This window comes from Lepisma saccharinum, chromosome 20 (genome assembly GCF_977018435.1).
Source record: "Lepisma saccharinum chromosome 20, izLepSacc3.1, whole genome shotgun sequence".
Lineage (NCBI taxonomy): Eukaryota > Metazoa > Arthropoda > Insecta > Zygentoma > Lepismatidae > Lepisma > Lepisma saccharinum.
Window position 1 is genome coordinate 42,840,631 of NC_139248.1, and position 22,875 is coordinate 42,863,505.

The window sequence follows — 22,875 nt, forward strand, 5'->3', positions numbered from 1 at the left end:
TCCCTCAGGGCTTCCCCCAGGTACCCATGTTATTCGACGCTGGCTGGGCGCCGGGGCCGCTTCCATTGTTAGAAAAGTTCCCGGATTTGAACCGACCGGGGATCGAACCCGGGACCTTGAGCATGGTAGTCAGCCGCGTTACTGACTTTTTTTTTTTTTTTTTTTTTTTATTTTACTATTCTGTTTACATCTATGGATAGTTTTCTTTCATGTTTACATACAATTACATTACATCGAGATATTTACCAAAATATTGTGACAATCTGACATGTTGTTTTTTGGATTGTTTCCATCTAGATCTTTTAAGATACATTGTATATAGGGTAATATTTGGTTCAAACTTTTTGCTGTATATATAGTATATTGTATGTGCTATTAGCCACACAATGGCATTTTGTTTCTTCACAGGGAAATGTTTGAAGTCTGGTAATATACATATGTTTGCTTGAAAGCATTGTGGCGATATACGACATATTTTGGCAAGGCACATAATGAGAAAGGCCCAAATTTCTGAAACTCCTTTACATGTAGTGAGGCGATGTTGATTTGTATCCACCTCTCCACATTGTTTACACTCATTTGTTGGTAATCTTTTTATTTCATTTAGTCGAACATTTGTTGGAACTAGATCATGCACCAGGGTATACCACAAACTTCGTATGTCCGTGTCAAGGAACGGCTTGTGAAGATTTTGCCATACATTGGACCAAATAACATTAGGAAATTTTTTTTCTATTCGACTCTGCTGCAAGCTAAGTTGTCGTTGAAAATGTTCATACAAATATTTTGACAGAGTATTCTCCTTCAAATCCATGGGAAACTCCACATAACTCCATTCTTGTACAAATATTCGTACATACATAGAATTCTTTGTTAGTCGAGACAAGTTGGGTGGATTTTGTGGTGGAAACGTATCGGTAAATATACGCAACCACATTGATGTAATCGACCCTTCAGTTAAGTACAATTTATAATTTCTAGCTAAAAATAGCGACTTACATTTATTTTCAATATTCCATAGGTCTAGACCACCTGTCATGTGTGTTTGACACATGATCGGGAAAGGTACCCGAAAAAAATGTCCGTACCACATGAACCATCCCACAGCAGACTTTATTTGTCGGAGATATTGCTGTGTGATTGGCAACACTTGCGCGACATAATTTAATTTACTAAAAATAAAAGTGTGTAGGAACCAAACACGCTGAATTAAGTTGAGGTGTCTTCCTCTCATTTGATAGCACTGTAACCGGATTTCGCTTACTATTTTCGTCCAGTTTAGATCCAACATTCTGGAGTCGTTACTATGATAAGTGATGCCTAATATTTTAAGTTCGTTCACATATTGTATCCCTATGTCCGGATTGTCTTGTTTCCAGTTGCCAACAGGTAAAGCCTTTGATTTTGTCATGTTTACTTCCGCTCCGCTGGCAGAACAATACAAACACATTGCATTTAGTATATTTTGGAGCTGGTTCGTTGTTGTTACACAAGCTGATAAATCGTCTGCGAATGTAAACACTTGCGTTTCAAGGAAAGCACTCGCTGCCGGCGGGGCTCGGCACTGAATATATCGAAGTAGCGGGTCCAAGGTCAAAGCGAAGAGAAGCATACTCAAGGGGCACCCCTGGCGAATGGATCTCGTCACGTGTATTGCAGGAGTCACGAATCCATTGATAAGAAGACGGGAAGTTGCCTTTCTATAGAAACTTTGCAAAAGAGATATAAAGTCTTCACTGAAGCGATAGGCTCGAAGTACTTCAAACAAATATTGGTGAATTACAAGGTCAAAAGCTTTTGTAAAGTCAAAGGATAGTATACAAGCTGATGTTTGTTGCATTTCATAATAAGACATGATATCACGTATACCCGCCACCGTTGAAAATATATTTTGAGTTTTACTGACACATGTTTGCCGTGAACTGAGTAAGGAAGATAATATAGGTTTCAGTCTATTAGCCAAAACTTTTGCCATAATCTTATAGTCACAGTTTAACAAAGTAATGGGCCTAAAGTCAGTAACTGCACTCGGACGCGTTTTTTTGGCAATCAGTACAATTATACCTTCATTTTGAAGCACACATTTGTTTCGAAATGCATCTTGTATTATCATGACCAATTCATGTTTTATAATATCAAAAAACCGTATATAAAATTGATAGCCTATGCCATCGTTCCCAGGAGTGCGCTTAACGTTACAAGTACGCAGTGCCTCATACACCTCCTCGACGGTGACGTCACTGTCTAACAAAGTTCTGTCTTCGTCCGTTAAAAATTTATTTACCGATGTGAGCAATTGTTGTACAGCCAATTGATCTACTTCTTTACCAGTATACAAATTAGTATAATACTTGTAAAACACTTGTGATATACCTTGTTGGGTTCTAAGTGTATCTTCGCCGGAATCGACAATATTATTTATCAATAGAGCTCTCTTTTGTTTTTGTGTTTGTACATAGTGAAATAGAGAGGTTCGTTCATCTTGCAAAGATGACGCATGAGTAGCTCTTATCTTTATACCCTCCAAGTGATGCCGTTGCAACGTAAGGATTTGTGCTTTGTATTTTTGTATCTGTGGATAATGTTCGGTGACATCAGGTCGCATACATAACTCATGTAAACATTTGTAATAGAAGTTCAACATTAAGTTCCGGTCACGTGCACTCTCTTTCCCTAGCCATTGAAAATAGGATTTAATTCGAGGTTTTACGTATTTTACCCACCACGTATTGTAATCAGTATAGTGTTTTCGTTGCCGGCACCAATACTTCCATTTTTCTTCAAACATATCATTCACATTAGGTTGTTGAAGTAGGGCAGAGTTCATTTTCCAATAGGACGGACCCCAAACTAATTTAGATTCTTGTAGATTAATACTCATTCTGATTGCTATATGATCTGAAAAAGGTACCGGCAAAGCATCTATTGTCGTCACATATTTTATATTATGACCAAGTGTATAGAATCTGTCCAATCGCGAACCTGCTTTGTTATTGAAATAGGTAAACACTACATCCTTTCGTTTTTCGGTCCAGATGTCCTTCAGCTGTAAGTCGTTGATTAAGGTCGTTAATGCTAAACTATTTTGAAACTTGCCTACACAATCACATGATCGCAGCACCTGATTAAAATCACCACCTAGGATTATACACGAATCATTATTTGGAAGTAAGTATACCAGCTCATTCTGGTAAAATTGTTCCCTTTTCCATCTGTTTTGCTGTCCGGAGGGGGCGTAGATATTAACAAAAGTATAACGTTGACTTTGAAAGCTGATTCCCCTCCCATCAACTAATTTCTTTACATTTTTTATTTCTATCCCACTTCTGATTAAAATTGCCGTCCCTCTCCCGCTTGTTCCCAAATTTACAATCGCCTCGTACCCATATATGAAGTTAAATTCTACAAAACATACTTCTTGCAAATATAGAATGTCAATCGAATGTATTCGGACAAAGTCCGCAAGCACTTTGCATTTTACTGGCGTCAGGATCCCATTGATATTAAGGGTACAAAGACGCGTGCTGTAATTCATGCACAAAAAGATATTATATAAAACTGTATATAAGGATACCACGTAGATGTACATTTTTGGTGCTCAATTTGACGAAAGTAAGTATTTGTCCTAAGTGGTTTTCGGAATGACAATAATCGTTCTTGTGCATGACACAATTTGCACTATTTTTTCTACCTGTTATTATATCGATATTCATGTTGTAACTCACTAACATGTAATATGGAAATTTATGCTGTACACACTGGGAAAGTAACAAATTTATGTCTCGCACTACACCCGGAAATCATTCTCATCTCAAAAGATAAACAAACATTTCTCCGTACACTAACTACAACACTATCACGCGCATCAGTAATTTTCATGAGGAATTATCTTTTCACTAGCACTAACATTAGCACCTAGATTATTAACACTTTGGGACCGGGTAATTCGCACTGGGGAGGGAGAGAGGGGGCGTTGGTCATCAATCTTCTTGGTCGGTGGGTTGATTTCCGCATCCCTTTGAGAACTTTTCTTGCGCTTCTGCTTCGTCAACTGCTTCTGCTGTCCTTCCATGGATAGCTTCCTTCTGGTGGCATCCTTCAACGGGGCCCTTGGAACAACAACAGGCTTCACATGACTTGGGACTTCATCTGGAGTCAGCTGGATATCAGAATTGTCATGCACATTCATCTGGTCTTCACACTTGATTTGGTGGACACCCTCTGGTAGATCTTCATGTAGTTCCATTTGTACAGTTTCTTCCCGTTCTACTTCATCAGCCCATAACAGTGAATTTTCCATGGTTTCGTCCGTCGCGTTGTTCCCCGAAAGTGTTACCACTGCAGGATCGTCTTTCGGTGCGTTCTCAGTTGACGCTGTTGGTACATCACCCTCTGTCTTCTGCCTCAATGTCGTTCTGGTGGGTATTGGCAACACTGTGGGTCGAGAGTCCAATTGTGTTTCTTTGACAGTGAGTTGCGTTGGTGGTCGATTGACACGTTGTGCATAGGTGCTGGGTTCCTGGTTGTTCATAGATGTGCCCGCTTGGACTGCGGGTGAACTTGCTACGGTAGGAGTAGTGCGTCGTCGTCTTTGGGGACACATGGCTGCTGCGTGTGTCAATTCGTCACAGATCTTGCAAGACGGCTGCTGCCCATAATATGTGACCCAATATCTCGCACCTTGAATCGTGACGTAAGACGGTATTGACTGCTTCAATACCATCCTCAACACTTTTATGCCCGTGCGGGTACGATAGATATGTTCCTGCGAGTAAGTCTCGTCGTCGATAGACTCTATTTCTCCATATTTTATGAGTACCGCAGCTAATGCCTCATCCTTAACTTCCATCGGGATGACATGTAGTCGCACCATTGTTGTTATTCTGTCCGCCCATTCCAATCGTACATCATGATCACCATCCTCATCACGAAACACCAACATTCGTCCACACTTCCGTATTATTTGCTCACCTAACAGGTGTGATACCAGTTTTATGTATACACACTTACGAAAATGGTCAATTTCAATGCTTAGAACCTGGTCTTCGGTGAGAGCCAGCGTTTCACTAATCCAACGGTGTAAATTCACTGACGTGGGTCTCTTTTGAGCACTCGAAAAGGACAATTTTAACGTGTTAACACGACGTGTTTCCATTATACAACAGTCCGAATTACTTCTATTTGACTCGTAACTAATATTCCTTTCTACTCACCAGGACACGGCCTCGTTCGAACCAAGCTGCAAGCACCACGCGAAACGATGTTGACTGAGCCACCGCGGCCAATATATTGAATTCAACTCAAAATTTTTAAATGCGATGGGGATGATGTGATTTATAGTATGTGACACTGTTTTCTCACACCGGAGAATGGTACATTTGTTACAATCATGCAGCCATAACTTTTTCTTGATTAAATATAGGTGAAGAAATCTTCACAACTTCATTTCTCGTGAAATTCTAGCCTGATTTCATTCTAGTCTGATTGCCACGCGGGAAACCCGGGGTGGGTAATCTAAGGTCGGAATTTTCCAGGCTTTGTCCCCGCATAATGAGGCTTTTGGGGCCACCCAGCCTCAAATCAAATGGTACCGGGCCGCAGCGTGGTGCTGATTACATCACTTCTAAGATGGCCGACATCGAAAATATGTGGGGCCCTACCCCCACATATCCTAAATGTGCCTTCATGGCATCGTGCTATATGCATGACTGAGGGCCCCCTAAAGGCTTACATGTCTCCGCCCCCCCCCCCCCTCCCCGCCTGGTTTTACGGCTTGTAGATCCGGCACTGGGTTCATTGTTACTGTAAGTGTCCAGTATTATTTTGTTAATGGGTAGGCGATCTATAGTACAATACTTTCTCCACAATGGAATATTACGCACTGCCTAACTGCATATTGTAAGTAAGTCTCATACTATATACATTCATGCTTTTGTAATGCTTTTTTGTATTTAATGTTCTTTGGTGTGTTTCGAGATATCTTTACTTATTTTTCTGATACTACCAAATGTTTATTTTCAGTTACCATTAAACAGTTTACCATGTTGCTACTTCCATTATATCTTCTCTTTAAAACTGTTTTGTAAGCATTAAGTCTAAATACAAAGCTCTATAATCTGAATGGGCTGTTTCACTTAATTACCAAACTTCCGCGAAACATTATCATACAAAGGAAGACTTTCTGTACTCTTCGAAATCAAGATGCTGTGACTACTTTGGGCGTAGCTCAATTATTCCCCACTTCATGGCATACTTTGTGTGATCTCCAGTTAAGAGACAAAAGGCGTATCTGTGGTGTAACTCAAAATATCTCCACTGGAACATGTTTTTCTCACAAGACAAGTGGGCGTCTCTGTTTCCAACGGCCAACAAAGCCAAATGCAAACACACTCACTAAAAAGCACGGCGCTTTAGCTATCCGTATGCTTCGACACATTTCAATACCCCTGAAAACAAAAGTACAATCAATGATAATGTATGATCACAAAGTTTGGAATGCTCTACTGAAAAATCAAGAAAACTGAGATACATCTCTGTAGGGACGGATTATATTGGCCCTGGCCCCCGACTGCAGAGCCTCGTTAGTCTGTAAAATGCAGTCCAGAAAAAAACTTTACTCTTTTGCTTTGAACTCGTCATTGCCAATATATCAAGGTGCACAATGTTACTTTTGTGTTAAACTTCCATTAGTCTTAGGTTTGGTAAATCTACCACTTTCATTGGAATTCGTGATGGCACTCATTTAATTCTCTATCACCCATATATATCTCTCTCTCTCTCTCGTTGCGATTTTCTATGATATTGTTACGTTCCTGGTAACTCTTCTTACCCTTTACTCCTGTGGTCGTGGACACGATGACTCGAATGGTCTACAATGAAATCTATCTCAGGGTAGGTTTATTAAGACTCCAACCAAGGTCTGTTTGATTTGGTTTGGTGTTTCAAGTCCACTTTGTGCACAGTAAGGCTAATAGGGACTGGACCTACAGTTTAAAGTGGGATCCGAACCACTATGTGCCTCCACCGGGTATCGAACCCGGGACCCCTTGATTACAAGGCAATGACACTACCACTGCGCCATTGAGGAGGCAACCAAGGTTTGTAAAGTTTTAGATAAATGTTTATTTAACCACCAGAACACTTACAACTAGTAGGCAGGTGACTCGTATTTGCAACTTGAAGATCAGCTTTTCGAAGATAAAATAATACTTACTGGAAGGTCAACACTAAGGTGGACCAACTCTAGGTTTTACAGAAGAGCGGCTTAAACCTATTTCACTTCTTCCTAGATTTGGAGTTATCACCTGAGATTGCCAATTTAGGTTTTACAGAAGAGCGGCTTAAACCTATTTCACTTCTTCCTAGATTTGGAGTTATCACCTGAGATTGCCAATTTAGGTTTTACAGAATAGCGGCTTAAACCTATTTCACTTCTTCCTAGATTTGGAGTTATCACCTGAGATTGCAATTTAGGTTTTACAGAAGAGCGGCTTAAACCTGTTTCACTTCTTCCTAAATTGGAACTGTCATCCATCCCATTCGACCAACCTAGGGTTTACAGAGGAGCGGCTTAAACCTATTTCACCTCTTCCTAGGTTGGATCGTTTCTAATTGGCCAGTCTAGGTTTCACAGAAGAGCGGCTTAAACCTATTTCACTTCTTCCTAGACTGACACCAGAACAGATCTCTCTTCCATGCCGAAACGCATCGTATTTATACCCAAGTTTCCAGTCTCGAACACCGTCCTTTAGGTAATTTCCAGATACAATATTCTGAATTATAACAGAAAGATATTTGCAAAATACATAGTTTGGCTTTGAATAATTTACAAGGAAAGTTTTCATATTCATTTGAGTTAACAATTATTTCTTTAACGTTGATAAAATCTTACATTTTGGAAAATATACAAATTTAAATGTTCCGCCATCATCTAATCACAATTAGGTTAGTTCATTAACACGGTTAATCTTTGATTTGCGAGTTTACACTTACAACATAATAAATGCATGTTGCCTTAAACGATCTGACTTCCATTAGATTTCTACATAAAGGTTAATACATTTGATCAAAAGCGCCCTGATTGGTGCCTTCACGTTTGCGTCACAACTGAGCCATACAACATGTAAATTTATAGATAGTATTAAGAAATCAGGGTGACACTATATCTTTTCCTTTTAACATGTACATTCACAATTATGATGTAAAGTTACAAAATGTGCAAGGTCGTAACAATATTACATGCATAACAATCAAGGTCCGTGTGTCTTTTGTTCATCTAAGAAAAAACCTAAAAAACCGTAAAATTTGTAGAATAGACTATGATACAATAAAGGAAACTGTGGGAATAAACATCACGTAGACAAACGAGGTTTAAGAACTGACCATAATTAGACAATTTATCACACTACCATAATGAAAGAAGGATAAACGCCAGATAAAATTCATAACAGATATAGGAATGTTTACGAGAGAGAGAATCTCGACATAAAAGTCAGGCACAAGAGTTGAAATTGAGCTCAAGGCGTCTCCTTGCGCTTATGGTCGGTTACTGACCTTTCCTGCGGCCAGACTGACTATTTTTGCCCTTCGTTTCCAGATCTCTGACGTCATAGTGTAAGCAATATAAACATACGCTGCAGGTGAGCGAAGTGGAAAAAGAGCCTCAGCGTTCAATGAAAGAATTGATTGATTGAGTTAGTGATTTAAGTCCACTTTATGCACAGTAAGGCTAATTGGGACTAGACCTACAGTTTAAAGTGAGATCCGAACCACTATCTGCCTCCACCAGGTATCAGACCCGGGACCTTCAATGAAAGGAGTTGACTCGAAATATGTGATAGATGTTTACATTACATTTATTTACAGATCCTCTATTTAGTTTGGTAACTGGCGACGGTAGATATTTTTTGTACTGAATTTAATTGCGTTGGCTAAAAAAGAGTGAATAGCTATTACATAAATTTGCAATGACACCAAGTTCCTTCTTTTAAACATTAAATTAGATTACGATAATAAAAATACAATTGTGGGAGAGAGTTAATTTTATCTTCCACCTATTCAAATTTCTCAACCTATCACTGGACTTCATATTTGTTCTGAATCCAGTCAAGATTCTTGGAGCTCGATTATTAAGAACTTCCGGCAACTACAAACATCTCTTTCGTAGAGGACTGAGTGGTGTTTGTTCAGTGTCTGATTAACAGTACATTGTGCCGAGAGTGTACCAAAGCAGGAGGGGGGGGAGATTGGGGATTCATCCTTCTCATTCCCCAAATGCATGAGCCAAAAAATAAATTTTCAGAAAAATGTGGTAATACGTATATAAATTGCTTCTTCACCTTAGTGTGTTGTACGGACTGTGAATAAGAAACTCAACAATGTTGCATTTCGCGATTTTCAGACAGACTTTGTTGCGCTGGTAGTTAAACACAGAGCAAGTACCGCAAGATAGCATTCAAACAAAACAGGAATTGTTGAACTTCTTATGTTTCAGCATGCAATGACACCATTTTTTTTAAAAAAAAAATTACCTAAAAATGACTCAAAATTTAAAAAAAAATTACCTAAAAATGACACAAATATTTTAAAAAATGACCGAAAAATAAAAAATGGTAAAAAATTACCAAAAAATTGCCCCAAAAATTACTCTTCTTCAACCTGAGAAGGGTGTTCAGGATTTCTGTACTAGTTAGCAATTTCTACGTTGCACCAGTTAAAAGATGAAATGTCATCAAAATGCGGGCCCTGCTGAGGAACATATCTGGCTCTTAAAAGAGCCAGTAAATTGGAGATTCATGACGTCAGTTTACTGCTTAGGATTAGAAGTGGAGATATGTCTATTTGACTCCAAATAGAGCTCTCCAGAGGAATTTATTTTAACAAAACTGAAAACAGCATTTTTTGAGTTACGTTCTTTTGATTCTCATTCAAAAACTTTTGTATATTATGTACATAAGCTTTCATAATAGTCATAAGATTCAGTTTGATAATATTTCTATATTTTAAACCCATGTATTGGTATAATATGGCATAGGTTAGGGGAAAGTGGGGGAATTGTGCGCACCTAAGCAATTTTCATTATATTTGGAAAGGTTTTGCTTGAGAAAATATGAAATTTAGCTTAATACTTTTTCATTCTTTCTCCTTTTGAATGAAATAATTATAATTGAAAGAAAACAGTGTGTACGTGAGTAATGCATCATGTAATGCAAACCTGCATTTGCGCACAATTCCCCAACCTATGGGGTAATGATACGCAACGGTAGGGCAATGGTGCGCATTAATAAATAGTTCAGCAAATAAAAATGTATGTAGTTATATATCAGATTAACAACATATAAATTGAATGTGTTAAAAGTGGTTGCCCTACAATTGTAGAAGGCAATTGAATTGCTGTTTCCATATTTAAAATTGAAAGAAAATTAATGGGGAAGACGATGTTATTTTCGATTACAAAAATCACACACGTAATTGTTGGCTGTATCGACACCAGTACACTCTGCATGGCTCCATTCACAGCAAGAAACACATCGATACCATAATTCACCGTCTTTCCCAAAATCACCACAAATTCCGCAACGTTCATTAGTGTCTTGTACAATCAAAGCACTGCCTTGTCCGCTTTCTAAGTCTACGTCATCCAATTCATCGTCATCAAAAACAATTTCTTGATCCTCGGTGTCTGACTCAGACGACTCTGAAAGTTGCCTTTTCCTTATCAGCTTCTTCTTGATGCTTTTCATTCCACACGGACGTTTATGGTGTCGCGTTATTTTGTCCAACTTCTTCTTACTTCCTTCTTGTTTCTTCTTTTGGGCCTCTTCTAACTTGCGTTTAATGGGCGTACTGGTCAAAATTTCTGAATGTTGTTTTGCTCGCCGAGAATTCTTTACAGTTTTGGTATCATTCCCTTTTCCTTGACATAATCCCATTGGGACAAAGGAAAGGAAAGAGTTTGTCCCTGCAGCAGATGTTGAAGGCACATTATTATCAGGATTTGGATGGATGATTTCTTCCACTAAGTCTTCATCTGCACTGTTCGGAATGCCACATGATTTGTTCGAACTTTTAGGAGAGGAAGAATCTTTGTTTTCTTCCACTAAGTCTCTATCTGCACTGTTCGGAATGCCACATGATTTGTTCAAACTTTTAGGAGAGGAAGAATCTTCAGCGATAACAAGTGTAACGTCCTGAACAGGAGCAAAATCATGATCCTGAAACTTGTCGGGATTAAAGGGAAATATTCCTGTAGAGCGGAAACCTGAAACAGCTTTCTCCATTGTTGCAACTTTTATGAAAGCATGATTTAGGAGTTCAGCCAAATCATATTCTGTCACCCTCTCATGGCCAGTTGTAGTTAAATAAAGATCATATTCCCTGTACAATGCATTTTTCAATGGACTGAAAAATGTTACGTCGAGCGGCTGCAACCGGTGTGATGTGTGCGGTGGCAGAGATACCATATGAATGTGGTTATTCCTGCAGAATTCATAACTCTCGATTGAAATATGGCTTGCATGGTTATGTAAAACAAGCAGCACTGGGTCACTTGCTGCGGGTTTTGCAGATTTCTGGAAGTGAACTAGCCACTCAGTGAACAATTCTGCGTTTGTCCAACCATTTTTCGAACACCTGTAAGAACACCCGATAGGACCATTTCTTTGTAATTGAGGTGTCATACGTTTCCGCGGATAAATCAGCATTGGAGGAATATAAGATCCAGCAGCGTTGACAGCAAAAACACCAGTTATTGTGCGCCCTTTTTCTGCTGAAGTAGCAGCACCAATCCTCTTCATACCTTTCGCAGCGTAAATCTTCGGGCACTTCTTTGGGACGACCGTCATTTCTGTCTCATCCATGTTGTAGATTTGCCTTGGCTCAAATTTATATTCATCCATAACTTTCTGAAGATTTGAGAAAAATAGCTTCGTTTCTTCTTCATTGAATGCAGTAATTCTATTTAAGCTTGTTCCTTCGGGTTGTCGTAGAGTTACATCGGGATTTCGTTTTAAAAATCCGTACAGCCAGTCTTTACCTGCTAGAGCCTGTTCCATATTGAAAGAATGTACAATTTCGTGATCTTCTGCATATCTAAATGCTATGCGTCTTAATTCTTTCGGAGTTAACCCGTAGAATAACTTTGCCAGTGTCAGAACATAGTCCTTCAATTCACTTTCCACTTCAACAGAAAACGTTGATTTTCTTCCAAGACGGGTTGGAGTAGGCAGATCACGATTTTCTACAAGCTTTTTCCGTAAAGTAGACTCAGGTATGTTGAACCATCTGCCAACTTCCCTTATTTTTCTTCCTTCATTTTTGATAGCGTCCAGAGCGTTTTTCAGATTACCCTGAGAGTAGGAGTTCTTCTCAGTTTTTCTGTTGTAATTTCGTGGCATCTGTGAACAAAATAAAAACCTGGGTATTACTACTTGTTTCACCTTTAATGTCGTTTGGGGAAATTGTGCGCATTCAATTACGTATACGGGGGAATCGTGCGCACCCTTTCTCCGAAGCGCACCATTGCCCCACACCAACCTTACAAAAAATTTACTTTCTAGAAAAAAATATAAAAACGTTAATCTCGTAACAAGTAGACACGTGTATAGACCAGATCATGCACTATCGAAACAAGCATAGTTCAAAACACTAGAGTAAAAATTTAAGACATACCTCCTTATTTTCGTCAACAGCAAAATAACAACAATGGACACAAAAACAAACATCCACTCGCTACACACAACACAATACAACTGGCGCGAAAAGCCCAATGTAGTAGTATTTCCTGAGACGCCCGCTAGGTTATAGCATGAATCGAAAGCTCATTCTCTGGCTCGTACCTTCGGAAACGTGGTGCGCACGATTCCCCGCCGCGCACGATTCCCCCACTTTCCCCTACATTTTTAATGTATGTAGTTAATACGATCTTGTACGATGTGCTGTACAATGCTATAGAAGGGATTATTCAGCTGTGTTTCTGCTAATGCTCATTTAAAATAAAGTAATAGTATGAATACAATGCATGTCGAAATGTCTGCCAGCTCTCATGTAAAGTAAGAGAAAACTACTTTAACCCTTCAAGTGAGAAAGTATTATCACAAAGTCTAGGATTTTAATACACAATAAAATTCCAAACAATGCCCTGTGAAAATTCAATAATGCCCTAAAACTCCAAAAATGCTCATTTACTGACAAACTTACGTGTTCAATTTAGCAGTCATACCTCGAAATATGAATACTAAGAAATGTTCCTTATGTAGTGAAAACATAAAGAAGTCAGATGTTTTAAGAAGAAGTTTAAAATGTTCTAAAATGCAACGTTCCACAAAATGGCCACAAATGCAAAGAAATGCCCAAACATAAATGCTTTGTTTAGCACCTTTTGGTTTGAAACATGTATAACTGAGCCTTACCCAAACCATAGACGTGCGTAGAGGGACGTAACTGAGGCAAGTTATTATTGCCACTTAAAATTTTAATGTAAAGAGATGTTATCTCCGTTAATAAACAATTATACGTCCTTAAAAAGATGAAGCATTTTCAAGCCGATGGAAGTTCCAAGCTACGAAAGGGAGGGGGGGTATTTCTTATGTAATTGGGTGTGCCAGTGACAAAGTGAAGTTTAAAATTTTGTACCAACTGAACAAAAACCAACATTGAAGGATCCATAGGCGTGCGCACAAGAGGTGCCAGTGGTGCTTGGGCACCCCCTAATGTGTACTTAAAAAATAAAAATGTAAAAACTACAATTAAAATAATAATAATAATATCCTATTTAAAAAATATGGAATTTCGTTCCATTTGAAATGCCCTCCCCCCGCTTCTCTCTCTCTCTCTCTCTCTCCCCCCAAAACAATGAATGTGATATTGTTCACTGTAATGTCGAATAGCCGGCCTCCTTTGCGGAGTTGTTATCACAGCGCGCTACGACACCAGGGGTCCTGAGTTCGAATCCTGGACTAGGCATGGGTATTCCTTGTGAGTGTCCCTTCATCAATTTCATAATATCATTACTCAACCTCATCTTCGCGATAAGCCAAAAGTGGCAGAAATGCGATGTTAAATAAACCAAATCAATCAATCAATCAATATAGTTACATGTAGAAAAGATGTTTTTCACTTTATAAATCGCACACAGTTGCTACAAAAATCGGCCCGCACTTATCCCCTCCCGAGCACGGCCTCGATTGTTAATGCAACCTTCTTCAACTCCCAAGGCTTATTTGTATATTTACATCTACCTACGTATATGCAACAAGAAGATTGCAGTGGCGATCGGAACGGCGCCCACAAGAAAAATAAAGGCAAACTTGATTTATTGAGAAGCTCTGCACAATTTATAGTTACAATATTAGTGGTTTAATAACGTCAAATAGTAATTATGCTGAGTTGTTTTTTGACGAGTAAGGTGAACAAAAATATGTTTTAAAGATGTGTATCTTTAAGTGGGCCAGGAAAGTTAAAAGTGGATAATAATGCAATCTGAAAATTAATATTTTTTTATTCTAACTAATTTGTACATATCTGGTTTGAGTGGAATATGCTGTAAGTAAAACAGTAAATATCTATTATTGTAATGTTATTCTGTATTGCAAAATATTTGCTCATTTATGGAACACTATTTCGCATGAAGTCGTGTGATGTATATTTTGAAATCACTAAAATAAAACTCTGTATTAACTACCTTAATGGAGTTCCAATGGCAAAAATATAAATTAAAAAGATATCAACTTTCAGATTTTGATTGCATCTGAAAATTGGAACTCTGCCGTTTAAAATTATATGTAACACATGGTACTAACTATCAAGTGACCAGACTGCACAATATAATATTTTATGAACCAATGCGCACTAGAAAACGTTGTAAAACTGAACCTGCAGGTTCATTTATTGAGAGGAATTCAACTGATACTACGTGTTGGTTGGAAGCCTTCTATTTTGTTTGAATGTTTACTTTCATTATTTAAATGATATAAATATCGTCACAACGATAGGAAAATCTGTCATAAAATGATAACGAATACCCAGAAACTATAATGTTACAATTTCAACTTCATTATAGTTTCTCAGAAAACGGAAAATGAAGTTTCGACAATTTGGCTGACATTGTCCAGATAGGTAAAGGTAAAAGGTAAAGGTAAAGTTTGCCGTGCATATAGCACCGTGCCATAAAGGCTCAATTAGGGGATGTTGGGTAGGGCTTCACACATTCTCGATCTCTGCCATTTTGGAGGTGATGTGATCAGCACGACGCTGCGGCCGCCTTTACTCATTTGCCCCCAAGTACACATTGAATTGAATCTCAGAACTGCTTTATGCAGGGAGAAGGCAGGAAAAATTCTACGACCTTCAATCGCCCACGCCGTCAGGGGTTCCGGGTTCGAATCCCGGCCTGGGAATGGATGTTTGTGAGTGTCCATTCATCAATTTCATCACATCATCACTCATCTTCATATTTGCAAATTAGCCAAAAGTGACACAAAGCGAAGTAGAATAAATGAATCAATCAATCAATCGCCCACCACGGAAATAGAACCAGGGTCTCCCGCGTGGCAGACAGACGCCTTACCGACTTTTTGTTTTAAATAAATGGAATTCCCCCTAAGCGGTAGTATCCCCCTTCATTTACCTTTCACATATATCAATTTTCACCATTTCTCTGTTTTTCTCATCACATACAAACACGAATATCCATGTCCTAGCCGGGATTCGAAACCGGGACCCGTGGTTTCGTTCCATACTGCGCTGTTCACTCCACCACGAAGGTCGACTACCGACTACACCACCGCGGTTCTTGTCCAGATAGGCAATTGAAATTCCCCTTAAGGCACCCCCAAATAAATTAGTCTCCGCGCGCCTATGGTAGGATAGAATATTTTCGTAAACATGCGGAAGTTGGACCAACAGTGTTTAGTGTGCTATCCAATACCTGTCTTGCGCAAAAAGTGGGCTTAAAACAAACAATCTCCCATATTTATCAATACACGCACGTTCAATTCACGAGAGCTTCTGTAGTGGAGTTCCTGTTTAAGAAGAGCCTAAATGTTGTTTAGATTTTGCTAAGGGAAATGGAATGTAGTTTTTCTTCCCCCTTCTCAATTTTCATCAAGGCTTGTGATTCCTACATCGAAGAATGTGAGAAGCTCCTATGGCCAAAAACCTTATGCATCATTATGCAGTGCACTGCAGCTGCAATTTGCAGACTAGCGGTGCTCTGGTGTCTGGATTCACAGCCAGTATAATCATCTGTGGAACTCGTGTTGCGTCGTCCATAAATGTCTGTGATTGTCCCTTCATCCATCTTACTTCATCACCTTTCGTCCTCATCTTTGCGATTAGCAAAATGTGACAGAAAAGCGAAGAAACATATTTAAGTTCTTTTTTATACAATTCTTAACAAATTAGATATTGTGCTGAACAGTGTAAAAATGTTATTACGAGTACAGATATACGGAGATTGCAGTTATGACCATATCGAAACATCTTTCGGACCCTGTACAGATATGAGATTGATTGATTGATTGATTTAGTTTATTTTACTTCGCGTTTTGTGCCTCTTGGCTAATTTGCGAAGATGGGGATGAATGATGAAATGATGAAATTCATGAATGGACATTCACAAACAACCAAGCCCGACCGGGATTCGAACCCGGGACCCTTGGCGTCGCAGCGCGATGTGCTAACCACTCGGCCACAGGGTCGGGCTGTACAGATATGAGACATTTATGCGCAGTTTCATAGAAATTCAAGTGTTACTCGCCGGCCCCGTGGCGGAGTGGTTATTACATCGCTCTATGACGCCAGGGCTCCCGGGTTCGTGAGTGACCATTCATCTATTTCATCATGTCATCACTCATCCCTATCTTCGCAAATTAGTCAAAAGTGACAGAAAAAGCGAAGTAAAATAAAGTAAAATCAAATTAATCAAAATCAATCAATCAAGTGTTACTCTTCACGAGGTATTTTGATAAAGTGCCAGATTGGAACTAAGAGTTGATCGAATCCCGGCAAGGCAGCTGTTTGCTCGTAAAACAGCCTCTTTCGTCACGAAATCACAGAACAAATGTTAATTCCAGAATTCTATTGGTGGCGTTTCACTTGATCTTGCTCGTCATTTGTTTCCATGAGTCTAATAATAGAATCGAGATCAGCACCAAATTGGTAATTTACATTCACTTAAGGAAATTGACATGTGAGAAATGATATTCCAGAGAGAACAAACCGTCCGAAAAGAGAAGAGAATGATGAACTCCTTCAAAACAATAATACTAAAATATCTTTGTATTAAAATTCAATTTGTAAATATTTAAATTCTTACCTTATTTAGTATGTGAGATTAACTGTTTGTTCTATGTGTGCCTTAGGACACCCAATCACCGCACATAGAAATAGAACTTGTCTGGTGTGAATCGAATTCATCACTCGTGTAGCACGTGGGCTGTCCTCTCATCCAAATCGTTCGTCTACCAGATTTCCTGCTTCGATCCTTGTAACTCGAACTTTTTCTTTCTTTCTTTTTTGCCTTTCTTCCTGAAACTCTTTTATTTTTCTTGTCCCACTTACCCCCCTCTGTATCTATTTTCATCTGCATTCTAAAATTAGGTCTTGACAGGGTCATGTCTGGTAACAACAATCGAACGTAATTTCGCATGTCGCTCATAGGTGGCACGCAGGTCTCGAAACAGTTCCTCTAATCAGCGATTGACTTAAATAACCACAGCCTCTGTGTGACGGAATAGATCGACATACGTTTCTTAGTTCAGGAGCGTAAATAACACCTCCGCACCCCTAGCGGAGCCGGGGGAGGGGCGGCGGGTGGGGATGGGGGGGAAGAGCTTTTTTCTCTCGGCGCTAAAATATATTTTCAACCAAAGATATTATATTTTTATGCCCTTACAACTGCAAACAGAAATTGTTAATCACTAGAAAAGTAGAAAGAGAATTACTAGATTTGAAGAAAGTTTTCATTAGTTGAATAGTTCGTCATTGATTATGTCGCCGAAGGGTAGACGACAGTCGAGAAAATGCGTTTTTCTGCCATGTTTTAGGTATTCTAGTAAATTAAGTAAACAATAGATTTCAGAGCATGAAACAAATCAAAGAAAGCTTCACCTTTTTACTAACAAAGGCAGTCAGTCGAATCCGCTACTAATTTCTGGGAGAAATATGAAGATGTATCTTGCACTATGGCTATAGAAATTGTTTGTTTTCGGAATGTAGTGTCAACTGTAATCAAAAGAAGAAACATTTCGAACATCAGGGAAGTTTTATAATTCCTCTTGATAGAAAACAAAATTCTGGTTAGCAGCATTGCTGACGTATGCACTGCTGTGCATACTTCACTGTCCAGACGACGTTGGGTCGACCCCGAAATTTTAGAGGTCCCACCGGGAATCGAAGCCGGAACCACTCGCACCAAAGGCGATAGCGCTGACAATTTGGCTACGCAGGACCCCTAAAATAAAATATAATAAGGGTGGGCTCGAACCTCACATGCCCATATAAGTTGGCACCACTGAACAAGTAACTATGAAAGGTCAAGAGAACGCAACATTAAGATACATTGAGTATATTCGGTAGAGGGTACCTGCTATTTCTGTTATCAAATAAGCACTGGCGTACGCAGGGAGGGGCTGAATGGGTTACAGCACCCTGCGAAATTTTGAGAAAATCAACGTTTTCAAATAAAAGCAGTGAAGAACTCGGGAAAAACCAGAGTGGTAAATGTAACCTCCCTTTAAAATACCCCCCCTCCTCCCCGATTGATATTTTTGAAAGTAGAAAGTTCTAACTATACGAAATATCTTATTGTATATACTAGGTGGTTATAATTAAAGTGACGGTGTTCAGAGTGGTACAGCATGGGCTGTAAGGAGAGTAGCAGTCTGAAACTTCGTAGATATGCTAATGAAGCAATGCGCTCGCGAATTATGCAAAAAAAAAGTTCCAATTCTCGCCACCAGGGTAAAAAATGGCGCTGTAAGCAGTCAAAACGTGATGTAGTTACAGGAAAAAGGCAGGAAAGATAAAACACATGAGAACAATGGTTCTGGCATGTTTATTAGGAACTATAGTTACAAGCACTGTTCAATATGGCCTCCGAATTCAGCAACATGCTTCATTCATAACACGACATGGTCGACGGTTGCTCGCAGCATGTCTGGTGAAATCTGAGCGACATGTCGTTGTATGCTAGTCTTCAGATCAACAGAGACCGGACATGTCCCTGATAGACACGATCTTTTAAATATCCCTACAGCCAGAAGTCACATTGATTAAGGTCGGGGGATCTGGAAGGCCATGCATGTGGAAACTGCCTAGAGATGATGCGGTCATTAGTGAAGGTTTCTCGCAGCAAATCTTTCACGTGGGGAGCGACATGTGGTGTTGTCCCATCTTGCATGAAAATGGTGGTGTGTTCACAGTTCCGTTCTTGCAAAGCTGGAATCACGTGTTGCACAAGGAGGTCCCTATAAGGTGCAGATGTCACTGTACGTACACCTAACAGGCCCTCGAGGTGTCATCTCCTCAAAGAAAAACAGACCAAGAATGAAGGAGCTAGTGAACCCACACCAAGCAGTCACGTAAACTGAGTGCAATGGTTGTGTCCTGCACAACATGTGGACGAGTGGAACCCCATATGCGACAGCTCTGAGTATTCACTGCATCCAGAGTAAAATGCGCCTCGTCAGTCCACACAATATGCCCCGGCCACATGTCATCCACTTGCATGCGTGCCAATGATATGATCCACATTTTTATGTGACGTCACCAGTAGAAGATATGTCACTAATGTATTTATTTTTGTAAACGAAAGCGTAATTTCTTTGTTATTATATCTAATAATGCACCTTGTTTGTAATATATATCTTTTGTTTATCGTTTATTGTATTTATGCTACATTATAGGTAATTTAATGTATATTCGTTTGCAAGAGTCCACTATACGAATTTGTATTTCTAAAGATGTATAGATGTCAGTTTTGTTGATAGTATCCTTTTGTAGATAGTGAATGATTCATCTGTACTTTAATCTGTGTTCTCGAAAATAGTATAAAAGCGAGGATGTCGCGTAAGAATCATCACACTTTTTCGCCACGGATCGACGAAGCTTTTAAACTTAAAAAGAACTCCTCGGTGTTGTGCATACATCTTGGTATGGTAGTTCGGGGCGCAAGCTAGGCCTATGTGAACATAGGTACGCCGATAGCCATGCATTGATGATATGCACAATACTGCAACCATTCTACGTCAAATAATAAAGTTAGCCTAAAGATTAATTTGGAAATAAAAGGCTAAAGAGCAAATATTGGCTCAGTTATCATTGCATATCTCTTGGTGTGGTAGTTCGGGGCGCAAGCTAGGTCTATGTGATCATAGGCTTGCCGATAGCCACGCATTGAGTTTTATGCGTTTTAATTGAGTCAATTCATCGACAAAGCGAAATCCTCGCCTTCGTCTCAAGTATAGTTGCATTATAATTGCAATAAATAAAGAATAAAACTCTTCAGTTTATACGTACGGCAGTAATGTGGTTTTATTTCTCTGTGCTGTGAATATTGTCTTTGCCTAACACTATCCCTGTACCTGAGAGGAGTCTGTGTACTTCACCGAGTCTCATCGTTCACCGCTGAGTATTATTAAGTTAATATTAATAGTAAAATAATACGACGCGTTTAAATAATTGTGCTCTAGAACGTATCAAGTGGCAGCTCAACGTGTTGGCTCGATTTTGTAGTGTACAAGGGCAAGACAATTGTTTAAAGTTGAGATTCATTGTGCAAGAGCACTAAACTTTTATATTTGTAGAAAAGGACAGAACTACTTCGTTCGAAATGGAAAGAAAACATTTGCGTAGCGGAAATAAAAATCTTGCTTCAAATTCAGAGCTTAATGTTCCCGATTGTTGTCGGAACATTGATAAAGATAAAACCACATTTGTGTGCAAGAAATGTACAAAGCTTCTACATTATGAATGTTGTGGCTTAGATGTTCGATCTGATAGCCACGAAGCTACCGATTTCGTTTGTAAAGAATGTGAATCATTGTCTACAACTATTACATCTGATCCATTAAATATGTTTGAAGCTTTAAAAACCATGATTGAAGGAATTAGCAAGCAGCAAGTTGAAATTATGGAAACATTACAGGCTGATATTAGCAAACAGTCTGAAACACTGCAGGCTGATATTAAACAGCAAGCTGATTCCATTACCAGCTTGAAAGCTGATATCTGCAAACAGTCTGAAACATTGCAGGCTGATATGTGTAAACAGTCACAAGCACTGAAAGCTGATATCTGCAAACAGTCTGAAACATTGCAGGCTGATATGTGTAAACAGTCTGAAGCACTGAAAGCTGATATCTGCAAACAGTCTGAAACATTGAAGGCTGATATCTGTAGACAATCTGACATATTGAAGGAAGATATCCTCAGAGAATGTGCGTTGCTAAAGGATGATATCAGTAAGCAGCACGATGAATCTATGAAAGCTTTAAGAACTGAAATAGGCGAGATGGCCTGTGAAATACAACAACTAAAGTCTGAGAACGAGAATACTAGGGCCCGATTCTCTGAAGAAATTCGGCAGGCTAGAGAGATGGACTTTGATGAGTTCCGGCGTAGCTTGGCAGCCGATGTTAATAAAGCCACGGAAAGTGTTCGCATCGATGTAGAGGATATTAATTCGAGATTCACTGAGGAGTGCAATAAGATTATTGAAAAACAGCTGACGATGGAACAGATATTGGCCGAGGCCGAGACTGACAAAATACAGTTCCGGGCTGAGGTCCAAGAAAATATTAGTCAGATTTCAGTAATTGTGTCTCAAAGAAGCAAGGACGTTGAGGAAATAAAAACTCAAGTAGAACAACTTACGAATCAGTTAGAGACCATGCACGTTACCCGCCAAACGGAAACAGAAACTGGATCTCGAACAGCTGGTCATCCGTCTGCAGTTGCTGAGAGTGCAGCGTTGCCAACCATGAACATTGAACGAAATGAAGCTATGGACAGAGCCGGTGGAGAGAGAACTAGAGAAGACAAACAAGTCTGTCGCCCACGAGTTACTGCTGATTCAAGAGCTAATGAAGTGGCGTCTGCTGTTCCACCTACCTTTAGTCTTTCGGGCGATGACAGAGGTTACGGAGAGCGTGAATCTCGCAGGGCCCGGCACAGTCTTTATGAAGAAAGGACAAAGAGGAAACGTCTAGAAAGGAAGAAAGATCGCAGTTCCTCCTCTTCCAGCACCAGCTCTGACTCTCAGTATCAAGCAAAAATCAGGAAGCGAACACGAAGGCATGGAAATTCAAGGAGCGGGCCAGATGAGTCGCCGCCAACAACTCAGCGATCAGCAATGACTGGAACTCCAAGGATGGCAGACCTTAATTCCTTGTCGAAGTTCAAGGGAGACCTGGAAGCCCAGAATGCTGAGCAATACTTAAAAGAACTTAATATCAATTTTGATTTAATGCAGATTCCATACGAATACCGATTGGAAATTATTCCTCGGCTTTTCAAGGGCCAGGCTGAGCATTGGTTTCGAGCAAACCAGTTAGAGTTCAAGTCCTATTCTGATTTCTGCCGTCGTTTTCGCAAACAATATGCTTCAGAAGAGGCCAAAGAGAGGCAGCTGACAGCAGTGAGATCTCGCCGATACTTAAAGCAGTCCGGTATGAGCATGGAGGAATATGCCTGGTCTATTTACTCAGCCTACCGCAATCTGTCTGCCCATTACATAGAACCTGAGATTGTGAAGTTAATCATCTCCCAGCTTCCATATAGAGCTCGCAGTCTGAGTCTAGCTAATTCTCCTCAAACTGTACGGCAGCTAGCCGACTTTCTGAAAAGGTTCGAGGTGCTTGAAGAGCAGGACAGTTG

At 39.6% G+C, this 22,875-nt stretch overlaps 1 protein-coding gene across 2 annotated transcripts in view; it reads right to left on the bottom strand.

Annotated features, from left to right (window-relative positions):
• The window catches only part of LOC146003595 (SET domain-containing protein SmydA-8-like), a 43,456-nt gene extending 25,980 nt beyond the window's left edge, over positions 1-17,476 (bottom strand). The window contains exon 1 of one of the 2 annotated variants that reach the window (XM_083141905.1): positions 17,315-17,476. The gene's annotated coding sequence lies outside the window, so the exon portion shown is untranslated. Of the gene's footprint in view, positions 1-7,891; positions 7,915-17,314 lie in introns of those variants that run through there. The other variant, XM_083141906.1, reaches the window with a different exon arrangement.
• Positions 17,477-22,875: the final 5,399 nt, after the last annotated feature.